Below are 14,946 nucleotides of genomic sequence, written 5' to 3'. Positions count from 1 at the left end.
AAGTTCGAACTTTCTCTGTAGGTTTAAATCTCTTCCCACTCGTCTTTTCTTTTTCAGCCAGAAAACCAACAGCACTAATGTCCCAGTGAAGAGGAATGACTCACCAGCAAGTGCTGAGTCACAATCACACCAAATACACTCTTACATCTTGATGGAGCATCAAATTCAATAGCTTTGCTTAGTCACTTGAGCTTGCCCTAATTCCTATGATTCACTCAATTTCAAAATTTTGATTTCTGATTTCTTGTTTTTGCTTGCAAGATATATTCAGTTGTCTAACTCTTATACAACTCTTAAAGCAGAATTGTAGCAAGCCATCGCTAACCCTCAGGTCCTGGGCTTCAGACACAAGGTGTGTCATCAAATCCAAGCGGCCAATATGCCACAGGGCACATTGGATTAATTTGGAAGTGCTGATCTCCCACTCCTTGCACATCTACAAAGAATTCCAGCTGACATCGGAAGATACATGCATTAGGATTTCATCCTGCCATGACTCATGCCAGCAACAACCTACCGTCAGCTAAAAGTGTGACCTTTCTCTGGGAGGGCTCCTCAGCCTGACAAGGTAAGACACAAGAAGCGAGTGCTCAGCAGTTTATGCAGAGGGTGAGGTATTTCACCCTGATTAAACGAGCCAGTGTTGGACTGACAGATTTCCGATTCCTTAGTCATTTCGGTTTGTTACCTTTTGTTCTGTCTGAAGGTAGATAAAGCAAAATTACTTTATCCAAGTGTTTATCTTTTCATCCAACTACTTATATATAGAAGAAGCAAAGTTTGGCCTGAATTCAACTAAAGTAATAAATTTATTTCTCTTCACAGAAACTGACAACAGTGTTTTATCTAATTACTCCAAGCATTTCAGCCATAATCCAGAGAAGTTCTCTAAAAGGTTGCAGGCAGGCTAGCGTGGGGGGATGAAGAAAACTCATCACGGAGAGAGGGAAGGGCAGACTGAATAGGCTTCTGATGACTACCACGCTGCAGTACCTACAGGAGGCAATTATCACTACACTGTTATTTATTCTTCTGTCTTCAGGCACAGTTTTTGTGCTTCTTCACTGTGCATTTCTGCAGCAGCTGCACTCATAATTGTTGTGCTGGATTAGTGGTTAATAAGCCTGTTAGCACTGAAGGCATTCAGCCAGTTAGGCACATTCAGAAAAGTTTCCCTTATGAAAAGATACAGTGAGGAAGGCAGGGGTCGTTTCTGGGAATAAAACAGACCACACAAAATCATATGGAGTTCACAAAAATCCTACAATAAAGGTTACATGTTGTTGGGCATCCGTGGACGGCAGGGACAAGGAACTCTGCAGACCTGAGATATTCTAGAAACACGTGGTTTTATTGCAAGGGCTTTGCCTTCAGCCACCAGCCTCAGCTAAAGGGATGCCCCAAAGAGAGAGGGAGAGAGAGGTAAGGGAGGTAAAAAAGCTAAGAGGGGTAAGAAGAGTGCAGGAGTCAGAGCGGTAAGAGAGCACGAGGACCTTATTACCATACATGATATCTTTTTTTGTGTTGAATATTCTAATTTACAGTGACCAACCAGCGTGAGATATAAAACCTACAAACTTTGCATGCAGCCTATGAGAACTACTATATTACCATATCATCCTGTATTCTAAACTCTAAACACTACTTTTCTCATCTACTTTTTCCCTGATGCCTTGGCAGAGTGGAGAGGGGGTACGCTCCTGGGTCCTTTTGTTTTCTGTCCTTCAACCTATCTCCAGCTAATCACTGTCTTCCTGCCTGCCATGATCACATCTCAAAGCTGGCCTTCATTTCTATTTCACTCACAGGTTTTACATCTCCAGTATTTCTTACCAGGCAATCATATTCACAAGCCCTTCCTGTCCCATTTTTCCCAACAATGTCTTTACCCTTGCTGAAGGAACTACAGCTTTGAAGCTTCTTTGGCCAGTTATTCTGACTTTAAGAATAGTCAGTAGTGGTATGAAAAAAGAAAAAAAAAAAAAAAAAAAAAAAACAAAACACCAAGGAAAAAAAATTTAACATTCTGTCATAAAAATGAAGTGTAGGTCATATGTTCTCCATAGGCTGCGAGCTCCCAAGTCCTCCTCCAGGTATTTACTATGATACTACATTTTTTAAAGGCGTTCACCCTAGGTGCAAGTTCTTTTCTCTAAAAATATTGTCCTTCTCCATTATGTATTCTAATGTAAGTAAATTAAAGGCATATCTCAAACAGTCTAAAGAACTCTGCAAAAACTGCCTTTCCTACAGGTACCTGAGATTCATAAAACTATTTTGACACTATTGCTCCAGACGTCCAAGATCAAACCTAAACAGAAAGCAAAGACTGCCATGACAAAATTAATTCTAACTCTTCCACCTCCACCAAGGCTGAATTACTGAATGTCTATATCAGTGTGAGCATGAAACAAAATGCTTCAAGAGAAGAAACAGGAGATCCACCCCAAAGCAAATCATGGCTTGGTGTCTTAGCACTCACCTGATTCTGGTGACTGGTCTAATGTAGGTAGGGGATAAGCTTGAATCCAGGCCTCACACTAAAGAAAGAATGCTGTGATAGGTATAGTAAAAGCAACCTTGGCAGCTGCATGTCCTTTTAAAATTCTACTTTACTCAAAAGCTGAAAAAGTTTCATTCAAACATGACTATCTTGAAGCTTTAGACAAAAAGAACTAAATTTTTGACATAATGATTTTGTTTCTGCTTAGAACAATAATTCACCAGGAAAATACCAAGCAACTTTATCAAAAACTTCCACCTGCTTTGAATAGAAGTACACAACACCACCCTGGCCAAAGGATATGAACTTGTATTTCTAATTATCAGTGCCAGCAATGATGGGGCAGCCAATACCTCTATTCTTTTCAGAGCTTTGACATGATAAATGTTGGAGAGCTACTGCTGATATCAGAAGTGACCAGCAGGACCACAACTGGAGGGAAGAAGAGGCAGAAAATCAGGACAAAAGTAGTAAATACTATATGGATGGCGTGCTTTTATATGCCTTATTCAGGCTGTAAAAAGACACCTTCTAAAATCCTCAAATCCTATTTTTAACACTGCTGTCTGCTCATGCAGCTCAGTGACCTTGGTGCACAGCAAAAACCAATACAGTTACTGAAGACTGATTTCAATAACTTTCTGGAAAAGGTCCAAAGCAGGTTCTGCAGTCTGCATCAAAAACACCACAGAAAAAGAAAGACAGAAAGCAGCTGCTCTTAAATCTGGCATAAGACTTGCACAGTTTTCTGCAACAATTTAATTACTATATATTTTCTGTGGGCAGGTGTCCTGGTTCCAGCCAGGACAGGGTTATTTTTTTCCAGTATGCAGGAGGGGGCATGGCCAGGTTATTCTGTACCACCTCACATCACTGCCAGGGCACAGAAAAAACTCTCTTCCAGGGAGAAGTGGTTCCTTCCCTGGCACAAGTATTTTCTATTATTGATTGTATTTTCCATTGTTTCTTTTCTTGCACCCTCTGTCATTAGTACTGTTGCTGTTACTGTTTATTTTCTTGTCCCATTCCTGTTTCCAGTAAATTGTTCATATCTCAACCAATGATCTTTGCCTTTGGGCCTCCAATTCTGCTCTCCATCCCAAAGCGAGGAAGGCAAGGGCAAAAGTGGGGGGAACATGCAGCAGCTGGTTGTGGTGGGAGCACTTAATTGGGGAATACCATTCCTGAACCATGACAAGACTGAGACTGTCAGGCAACTACACCCCACCTGCTACTTACCATGGCTACAACTGGGGTTAGCAAAGAACTACCACATTTCTATTCTTGCATCAAACAGTACAATGTTTGCTTAACTACAATTTATTCTAATCAATGGAAGGGCTTTATTTCTGAGTTGTGGCATTTTTACCATTATTGTCAAGGGAAAGTTCTGCAATGCTAGTGTTTTGTTTTTTAAAACACTCCATTACTAAGTATTCGCTGGTTTAAATATAGTTATCCATTCAGCTACCAAAATATTTTATTCTACCACTGGACCCATGAAAGCAAAGAAAAAAAGAAACAACTCACACCAACCAACACTGATAATCTATGCAGTAGCCAAGTGTACCAGGATATTAGTTTATACACAGAAATGAGGATCTTCTTATTCAGAATACAAATCTCTTCAAGCCTTAAGCGCTCCATCAGGAGTCTTGGACTGCACCTCTCTGCACACAATTTAAACTGTTTTCTGCTGGATGCCAAATATATATTCACAGAGACAGAGCATAACTAAAACAAATATCAAGGCACAAACAAAACCAGACTTTAACCAATGATTGAACAGAGCCAGTTCAGTCTCTTCAGTGATAGAAATGGTCACGATGTCTCTTCATATCCCATTGGAAGCTATTCAAACAACGGTCTTTTCATATCTTTATTCACCCAGATCTTTCTGTGAAATATTTACCCATGACCAAGTGGACTATATCGCTTATTTGCGATTGGTCAAGTAGTGCTTTTTGTGTTCACTAGATGCGCAATGTTTGCAATGAGCTTGAGGTAAAGAAGCTTCTCAAAATTCTAGAGAATAAAATCTGGAAAGATCAAGGTTCACCAGTCCATTAGCAGGGGGAGAAGGAAAATTTATAAAAAAAATACAAAACAACACAGCTATTTAAGATTTCAGGCCTGGCTTCAGAGCAAACTCCTTCAGAAAGATGGACCAACAAGACTTTAGAACAAGTCCGAGAGATGTGACAAATCAAGACTTCATTATGATGCTCACGTCAGACCCTTATCAGATGTGGCCATCTAGGAGAAAAGGCACCATTACAGATAAGGTCTAAAACCTGTAGTTCATTCCCTTTAAAACTGTCAGAATTACAATACTAAGTACTCATCATTATTACTGGGGGCTTTCTGTACTGCATTTATTTTAAAAGACAAACAAAACAAGTAAACACCAAGGGGGAAAAATATAACAACAACCAAACAGAAAAACCCAAATCAAAGAAAATAACTTAAATAGGAACTCGTATTTCTGAATCAAATCACAACTTTAAATGGTGTAAAAAGGAATCTCTTTCTTTCTATATGGCCTTTTAATGAGTTTCCAAATTTTATCTTTTTGTCATCAGACTTTTCTTTTCAGGCTTTCGTGGGCCAGAGGAAAAAAGACATTTCTCAAGCAGAGACAGAGTGATGTCTAACCATGTCAGCTGATTGGCAGAATTCTGACAGATGTCACATACATATTAGCAGGTAGGAGATAGGAATTAGGGGGGAAACAAAAGTCAGGATGTTCTTTTTGAAGTAATTACCAAGAATATTGCAGCCAAAACTAACATTTTTTTTTATCTGCCCATTTATCACCTCCCTCAAGTTTTCTGTCAAGAGAGACTGCTGCGCATTTTGCAAATTTGCAGTTTGGTTTATTTTACTTAAATGGGAAGCAAATGCTACACTTAAAGAGATATCACAGAAAAATAGACAAGATGTCCCTACTCTTTTATTCTTGAAGTTGTATCTTGACTATGTCCTTTCTCTTGACCTGTCAATATCCACAGAATTCACAGAGTAACTAGGCTGGAAAAGACCTTCAAGATCATTGAGTTCAACCCATGCCCTAAAAACAAATATCAGGCAGAGAAGAGTAATCTGCGAAGGAAGCATTGCTGCAAAACTGAGGTCTTCTTGAAATAGTTACTGTAAGTGAATTGCTGGTTAGAAAAGTTTTATCAGTTCTGAGTCCACAGCTTCTCTTCCCCCCCGTTTTATTTTTCCAAATAATAATGAAGAGTAGCTAATTATAAATTGCTACATGTCTTGCATAACAACAAAGAAAATAATAATAAAAAAATCTTAAATAAAAATATGCTTAATGACGTGCTGTAAGCAGAATGTAGCCCAAGGCCAGGAGTTTCATCATGATTTTACTTTGCAAGTATAAGATCACTTATATTTTTCCACACATTTGCCCATGCATGCTCATCTTTCCCATGTTTTGAGATCAGCATTTATCACAAAAATTCAAACGTTACTGCATCTTCCAGCATGGACTCCATTGTTTCACCTTATATTAAAACAATATTAAAACAACATCCTGCCATCCTTCTTTAGGATAAAATAACATAATATTGCTCTTGCTTTCTGCAACAATGATAAAACCCTTTTTTCTTTTGATTCTGTGCTTGTTCCCTTTTATGCTCCAGATAACTCATTAAAACTTAACATGTTCTGTACTCAGTATAAACCTAACAGTCCAACTTTTCTTATTTCTCTACCTTCACTGTAGGTTAAAATATTACACAGTTAAACTCCTAAATACACTCTAGGCACCACCTAACTCATTTTTACAACAGTGCCAATGAATCCAAGTGCAACCACACTACAAATTCAGAATCCTTCCAATCCAGCAAATAAGAAGGGTGTTTTTCCACAAACAGTTCTAGACAAGAGGCAAAGGATCCCAAATCTTGCATCTTCAGCATCATGAAATAATTTTTTCCAGAATCAACATAAAGGTCCTTAAATATCTAGAGGGCACTTGATTTTTTTTTTTTCCTCCCCACAATTAAAGTTTTCCACTGAGAGGGAAAGAGAGAAAATCTTAGTTTAGGACTAAAACTTTAGGACTAAAAAACCTAAACAAATAGAAAAAAAACCCCAAAAAAAAAAAAAAAAAAAAAAAAAAAAAAAAAAAAACACAAAACAAAACCAACAACCAGCAAAAGTGACTATCTTTTGTAATAGAAAAAGTCCTAGAAAGAGTGAAGCACTACTTGAATACTTTTCCCAGTGCTGAAGATGCAACAAAAAACAAATACAGCCACAACAAACCAAACCCACAGGGGGAAAAGAAAAATAGATAGGAACATTCTTCCCAGAATTTTGAAATTAGAGAGGCATAACACAGGCTTTATTTTTCTGGCCCAACTGGAAGCAAGAAATACAAGAAGAAATTTTGAGTTAGGTAGTTTGTGTGAAACACCCAACTCAGTTTGGTACATGTTAAAGAAAAAGGTATTTATGTGAATATTGAAAATAAAACCAATAAAAAACACTTATGGGCTAATTGCACTGCTTCTATCACCCTAGAAGGATCCATTGCTGTTTATGTCACTACATTATTGCTCTCAACATGAAAGAGCAGCAACTCTTCGAGCCACCACCTAAAGCTGCGGTGGATACATTTTGTAAGTAACCAGGACAAAATCTGATGAATAGCCAAGTTACAGCAGCCTGAAAGAAGAGCAGTAATGATGACAATTCTGATGACAAGGAGACATCACTGGCAGGAGGAAATGTGCCATCATGTCACTTTCCAGCTGGGCTCTTCAGACAGTGATGCTCCTAGATTTTCTCTTGTACACAAGGTGCCATTGAGTTCTCTGATCTAATTGCTCAACCTAAGTAAAAAAGCTGATGGAGTATTTCAGCTTTTCTGTTCTCCAAGTTATTATAGAAGCATTTCAATATGCTTCAATAACAGAAGGCTATTTGCATTATTCCTGTTTCTTGTTCACCCCCAGATTTAACTGTTATTCTGATAAATCTGTTCTGCAGCTATAACAAATGGCCCAGTTACAAAAACTCCTACTTTACTGCAGGGGGCAAAACATGGCCTCTTATTCAGAAGTTGCTGTAAACACACCAGTACAGCATGTAAAACATTCATAAAATCATAGAATTATGACAGCTGTAAAAGACCTTTAGGTTCATCGAGTCAAATTGTTAACTCAGCACTACCAACTCCACCACTAAACAATGTCTCCAAGTACCACACCTAGATATTATTGAAACGCTCCCAGGGATGGTGATTCCACCACTTCCAAAGCCTGACCAATATCCCATCCAAAACTCCCCTGGAACAACTATATGTTTGAGACCTCTTTAGATAAAGATATACATCACCCTCACATAACTTTCACTTCCAACTTTCACACTTTTTACTTTTCTTCAGCAGATCATCCATCAGTCAGTCATAGCAGGTAGCAAAAGTCCTTGATCTTTCATGAACAAGGTAAGATAGCAGCAGTCAGTAAGTTTTGGGCAGAAGAAACTGATATCAAAAACAAGCTTTCTTTTTTTTTTTTTTTCAAAAGAAAAACCTATGAACTACATTGTATAAAGAAAAACCTGATAGTGTTTTCTCATGTCCACAACAGAAACAAAGTGCTGGAAATTTTTCCAGAGACCATCTAGCCTGTCTTAAACATGGATTATTTATAGCTAGAGCAGTATGTACCAAATGGCTAGTTCAACCCACTTACAGGAAGTAACCATTTCATATAATTCAGAATATATTTATACAGTATGAATGACAATGAGAAGAAGGCAACAAAGCTCTAAAAGAAATGGGGTCTTCAGAGTTAGACCATCAGGTGATATTCAGGGACAGAATTAATGCTTGCATTTCTGGAGGCTGAAGAGAAGAGCTGACAGAGTTGACAGGTATTTTCCATTCCAAAACAGACCCATTTTTTTTCTCCTCCAGTGCGGCTCCTTTATTCTCTAACTTACTCATTGGAAAAACAGAACTTTCTGAGGTGACTAAGATGTCAGTCTGATACTTCTGGCACTCCAGCCCCCTCTTAAGTTTTATCTGGAGTGGGAGGAGCAGCTTGGGATGGTGATAAGGAAGACAAGCAGTAGCAAATTAGGTATAGAAAACTAAATGTTCTGCTAAAATACCAAAGTCTGTGCACAAAACCTTTTTCAAGGAAAACCAGAAAATCTACTTACTCTAGAAGGACTTGAAATTCTTGGGTTTATTTTTCATTTACAAGCAAGAATCATAGAAGGCAATATTATTTGAAAATACACAGATTTCATAAAGCTGGTAGGGAAAGAGACAAAAGGGAGTGGATTTTCCCTTCTTACAAAATTTTCCCTCATTTTCCCCATCCCAGTCAAAAACTCTACAGCAGCCAAGCCACTTGGATTTCCATCAGCTCTAACATTGCCACATGCAACAAAGCAAGAGGCTTGGACTGGCCCAAGAGCTTAGAGAGGTACATTAGGACACTCAGCTTTCCTCAGTGGCATAGAGATATCATGCAGCAAAAACAGAAAGTGGGACTGACTTTGGAGAAGAATTAAACCAGTGGAAACTTTCCTACATAAATGCAGCTGCAGATGAACTTTCGTCAGCACCACCAAAGGGGCACTCTCACAGCTGCTAAAAGAAAATGGATCTCTCCTCATTTTGTGTCACAGAAGAAGCAGCTGTTGAAAGACAGCCTATGCCAGTCAAGCCCATCTGCTCACCACTCACTGCAGAAGGGCACACACAGTGAAATACAGAGAGAGAAATCAAGGGATCCACACAGGCCATCCTTTGCTGCAGTTATCACAGAGACTCTTGTCTCTAGACCACAGAGCAGGTCAGAAATCACTTTGGATCCTTTACTTACAACTATTGCCATACAGGGCATTATGTTCTTACAGAGATCTTGCTGTCCATACAACCCCAGACTAAAGGAAATCCTCAGCAAACAGCTCTTGTCCTACAAGGTAGCATCTGAGCTCAGGAGAGAGCACAGCAAGTGAAAACAGGTTTTTCTGCTGTCACCTTCCCAAGGCTATCTGTACCTCTCACCAGGAGCAGCAGGGTCCTTCATCCACACTAAGTACTGTTTGAGAAAATCCACACACAGTTCTGGATCCTGAGCAGCCTCTCCCCCAGCTCCTCCTTTAGGCTCTGCCACCATCCAGCATCTCTCCTGAGGTGTGTAGCAAACATCCACACAGAGTGACCCCATCACACAGAGTGACCCCATTCTCAGGAGACTCTGAGGAGCCAACTGGGTCCACGGGATGACAATCCAACCTTCCCCCCAGGAAGGTAATATTGAGTACACTTCTCCAGTGAGACAACAAATTATGGTTTTCACTGGAGATGATGATTCTGGAGACACGACCCCATGCTACAGTGAATGACTTTGCACAAGCTTTCATGCAAGCTGTCCAGAGGCTTAGTTTGCAGATGAATGCACTAGTATAAATGCATAATTAAGTCTCCTGTATACATAAAGAATTAACTCTTCCCATAGGCAAGTAGCCCAAAACTCCTAAAGAACAAACATGATTTACTTCATGAAGCTGCCTTGCTTCTTTTCTCACGCCTCTCTCAGAAATGCTGGGGTTCCTTCAAACTTTACTTCTAAAATGCACAAACTACTTTGTAAACCAAAACTAATATATTTTCCTCTCCCCATCCCCAATGAATTTAGCCTCTATCAGATAACAAGGACTCTGAAAAGAGTCCTATCTTCCAGTCTGAGCAATTAATCATCTTAGTAACAGCAGACTGGAGAAAGTCAAAGAACACATTGCATAAAGGAAAATCCTATATTTTACCATTTCTCCCTTTGGAAAACAAAGAAAAAGAGCTAAAAAACCAAAACCCAAGCCAAACCAATGAACTCTGAAACAATGCATCTTCAAAGGTTTTCTCAGCTATCAAAATAGCAAAATGTACTGAATGATTAATAAATGTGTTCTGCGGCCAGAAGGATGAACTGCTAAAGGCAGCTCCCATTTTGTGCACTAGTTTCTTATAAAGCCTTATTTAACTTATGTTAAGTAAGGACATCTTTTTATACACTTACATAAACATACTGAGGCATTGAAGACTGTAGTCAAAATAGATAGTGCTGAGATAATGTAGCTAGGACTTCCCTTTTGCTAACAGAAGCCAGACTGAAGGAACTGATAAGGAACTGATAAATCATGAGAACTGTCAAACTAGGGCTTCTGCATCCTGAATAATCAATAGACCCTATGAACACAATACAATCATAAATCAAACAGTCCTGGGAAAAACAGGATTTAGCTGTCACAAACACTAAAGGTTAAAAAGTCAGAGCTGAGGAAGACAATCTTACTTCATCATTTTGGGACCCCACCCCATTAAAAAGACCACCGACCCATTTCAAAGAACAAACTACGCATGCTTGATGGCTTTTTGGGTTAATTACCATACGAAGCGGAGAATGGGAGGTGTCAGAGCTATGAATATGCATTTGTAGTTTGTGTATTCAATACTCCTGAAGATAAAAGGCCCTGTGATGATCTGTAAATTGCGCGTGTGTTTCTGGGAGCTATCCCACACGCTGCCCGGCGTCGTAATAAACACACACTTTCTAACTTTAAACTGTTAGAGAGTCTTTGTCCGTCATAGTTGGATATTGGTATTAGATCAATGTCCATAGTTTTTTAATAAATCATTTTGGCGAGCCAGCCAGGAGAACTGCTCTTTCTGGCCGTGGGGCCGGTGGGGTCTAGGACCCCTCAGGGCGCCCACCCGGAAGTTTTCGGAGTGAGGGCTCCTCAGACCTTACCGTCCACCCGGGGAAAGACCGGAACCTCCTGGAACTACGGACAAAAGGTATGTTTAAAGAAAAATGTATTGAATGAAGGTACCTTTGAATAGAGGCGGCTTATAAGTCATAAGAGACGTCTTATGCAAAGCAGAGGCCTGGGTTTTGGAATCTCCGAGGAGTATTGTTGTTGTGTTGTTGTGTTCCAGGTAAAGCTGGTCACTTGTTGGCTGCATTCCAGGGGAGGAAAGCAGCAGCAGCATAGAGATGCTGGTATTGGGGGCGTAGTGGCTCCATCTTTGGTTTGTCCAGGTAAAGCTGGTCACTGTGGGCTGCATTCAAAGAGGAAAGCAGCGGCAGCACAGAGCTATTGATGTCGGGAGCGTAGTAGCTCCATCTTTGGTTTGTCCAGGTAACGCTGGTCACTGTAGGCTGCATTCAAGGGGGAAAGCAGCAGCAGCACAGAGCTATTGTATTGGTTCCAATTTGGCTTGTAGTTTAAAGGTGCACTTTGGTGATTCATAATCTGAGAGGCTAGCCTGAATTTTTAAGGTGAACAGGGTCCCGTTTTGAGTTGCGGTCGCGAACGCTGGATGTGTGTGTATTCGTGTCTGTTTGGGTTTTCTTTGTGATTGAGTGACTGTATGTGTGTGAATTGTGAAAGTTTGTGTTGTAAGTGTTTTTGTTTTTAAGTTTGTGTTGTGTTTTTGTTTTTAAGAGATTTTAAAACCCCCGCCGATCCACGGAAGGATATCTCTGCTGAAAAGCAGAGGAATTCAGGGGGGATGTGCTTGGGCCGTGACTGGAGGGTGTCACGGAGAGCGCTGTAATTTCTGACCGCATAACTGATAGTGTGATTTTAATCAGTGTGCTGTTCAATAGAAAAACATCTGTGGGTGAATAGGCTGTTTGTTGTTTATAAGAAAAAAAAAAAAAAAAAAAAAAAGTTTTGGGTGGTTTTTTGTGACATATCACAGTGATCAGGCAGGAATCTGGGTTGTCCCGGTAACCGGCAGGGAGCCGGGATCTGTCGCCTCCGGCTGTATCTTTGAAATTCTGAAAAGCCTGACGTGTTTGTTTTAACTATTGTTTGTTTGTGGAATACAGTTTTAATTGTAAAAAGAGCCAAAACTGCCTGACCGAGGAACCCCCCGCTTTTTCCTCAGTGCAAAAATTTGTGGAGTGTTTTTGAACCCATTGTTTTGTGAGCCTAAAAAAAAAATTGCTATCACATAAACAGGTTTTGGTGAAGGGGGACAGTGTATAAGAAGTTGATTGCAAATTTTCTTCAATTGTTAACTTTTTGTTTTAAGCACAAGAATTGAAAAGCTGGTTCAAAGAGTTCCCCTCCCCAGGGATGGAATTTCAGAAAACCTAAAAATTAATAACCAGTAATTTGAATTATGTGTCTGGGTAATCGCGTGGGTTTTTCTTTTAAATAAAAAGAATTTTTCCTTTTTTATGTAAACACAAATTCTTTCTTCAACAGCTGGTGCTTCGAGCCTTGTTTTAAAGAATACATATTGCTAACTTTTTGTTTTAAGAATAGAAGGAACAAGAATTGAAAAGCTGGTTCAAAGAGTTCCCCTGCCCAGAAACGGAATTTCAGAAACCCTAAAAATTAATAACCAGTAATTTGGATTAAGTGTCTAGGCAATTGTATGGGGTTTTTCTTTTAAGTAAAAAGAATTTTTCCTTTAAAAAAAAAAAATAAAATTCTTTCTTCAACAGCTGGTGCTTCGACAAGGAATGACCTCTAATGGAGAGTGATTTAGAGATTTGGGAAAAGGGTGCTAAAGGCTATCGAAGTGATCCAATAGGGGTTGCTAAGAAAATGAAGTTTGTAATCAAGCAGCATTTACCAGATCCCAATTGCTGCTTGATGCCATAACAGAGAAAAAGAAATAAAATTCTTGATAAGACATCGGGGCAATAAAACCCTAACACCTGTAACCAGTAACTATGTAATAGTAAAAGAAGCAGCTGGCCAACCTAAAAAAGGCTTACATTTACAAACCATTGAAGTTTAAATTGGGGAAACAATAGAGAATCCATCGATTTTATATATGCCTAATGCTCCATCTGCACTTTTGGGCAGAAATCTGCTAGAGCAGCTGGAGGCAAAAGTAATATTTAAAAATAGAAAAATTATTTTGGAGGTAAAGAATGTAAAACTGTTAAGTTTAATGTAAAAAAAAAAAAAAAATAATAATAATAATAAAAAAAGAAAATAGATTAGGTGTTTCCTGGAGTGTAGGCTCCTGACATGCCGGCAGGGCAAAGAAAACTTTTTAAAGATAAAACTACTGAAGGAGTGTCAGTTTAATTTCAACACTCCTATCGTGCCAGTAAAGAAGCCTGACAAGTCATAACTTAGCTGTTGACAAGATAACTGAAGGCTTGTATTCAGTAGTTGCTAACCCTTATATCTTGTTAACTCATTTACTGTTTTAGATGTGCAGATGCTTTCTTTTGCCTCCCTCTCCATAAAGCCAGCCAGAAAATCTTTTCATTTGAGTCTTCTGAGGTGGTCCTCGCACAGGAGAACCTCAAACTGGATAGAAGATATTTGGGGAGCAGTTTGCAAACAGTTGCTCCAGTATGCAGAAGACCTCCTAATAGCTACCCAGATCCAGAGAACATGAGTGGACCGGACGGTAAGCCTCCTAAACTTTTTGGGCTTGCAGATCCCAGAAGAAAGCCCAGCTGATGAGGCAAACAGTCATTTACCTGGGTTAAAAAAGCTATTCAGGCCTTTAACCAGCTAAAGAAGGCCGTCATGTCAGCTCCAGCCCTCGGACTTCCAGATGTGAGTACACGGCTCCTAAAGGATGGCCAGAGTGCCTCAGAATTCACTCTAGGCCAGAAGATGCCTGTGCTAGTGTCCCATACAATGTCTGCAGTCCTTGAAGAAAAGGAGGACATTAAATCTCCCCACAGAGATTCCTAATGTACCAAGCTAAGATTGTGGTAACTAACATTGTGAACCCAGCTTCCTTCCTCAGCGGGAGTATAGGAGAACCAGTGATCCACGACCGCCTGGAGACCATCAAAACCACCTACTCCAGTCACCCGGATCTGAAGGACACTCCGATTGAGGATGCTGAGACCTGGTTTACTGACAGAAGCAGCTACGTGGTTAGTGGAAAGAGGCATGCTGGGTATGCAGTTACCATCAGCAGAGAGGTAATAGAGTCTGGACCATTGCCCACCAACACCTCTGCACAGAAGGCTGGACATTTACTCAAGGTATGCCTTTGAGGTAGTCCTTGCACACGGAGCCATTTGGAAAAATCCTAAAGCTGCTAGATGCTGTGTAGCTACTTGAGAGGATGGCACAGATCGCATCAAAAAGTGAGCTCTAATTGAAAGAATATGCTGGCGGACAGAGAGGCAAAAGACGCAGCTAAAGGTGAGGTACCCGATGAGACAATTGAGGCAGCACTTATGGATTAAAGGTAAGCCAGTATATAATATAAAGGGTAAGAAACTTATTAAAGCAGAAAAAGCAAATTATAATCAGGAAGGGTGGGCCATGACAGAGAAAGAGAAGCTTGTAGTACCATCCTATTTGTTATGGCCATTAGTGCAAAGAGAACATGGGAAAACACACTGGGGAATAGACATCTTGTATAGTTATTTGAAAGAAAGAATTGTGGCCAGAAAGTTACAAGG

Source organism: Zosterops lateralis (genome assembly GCF_965231275.1).
Source record: "Zosterops lateralis genome assembly, contig: HAP1_HAP1_SCAFFOLD_64, whole genome shotgun sequence".
Taxonomy (NCBI): domain Eukaryota; kingdom Metazoa; phylum Chordata; class Aves; order Passeriformes; family Zosteropidae; genus Zosterops; species Zosterops lateralis.
This window is presented reverse-complemented; position numbering follows the sequence as displayed.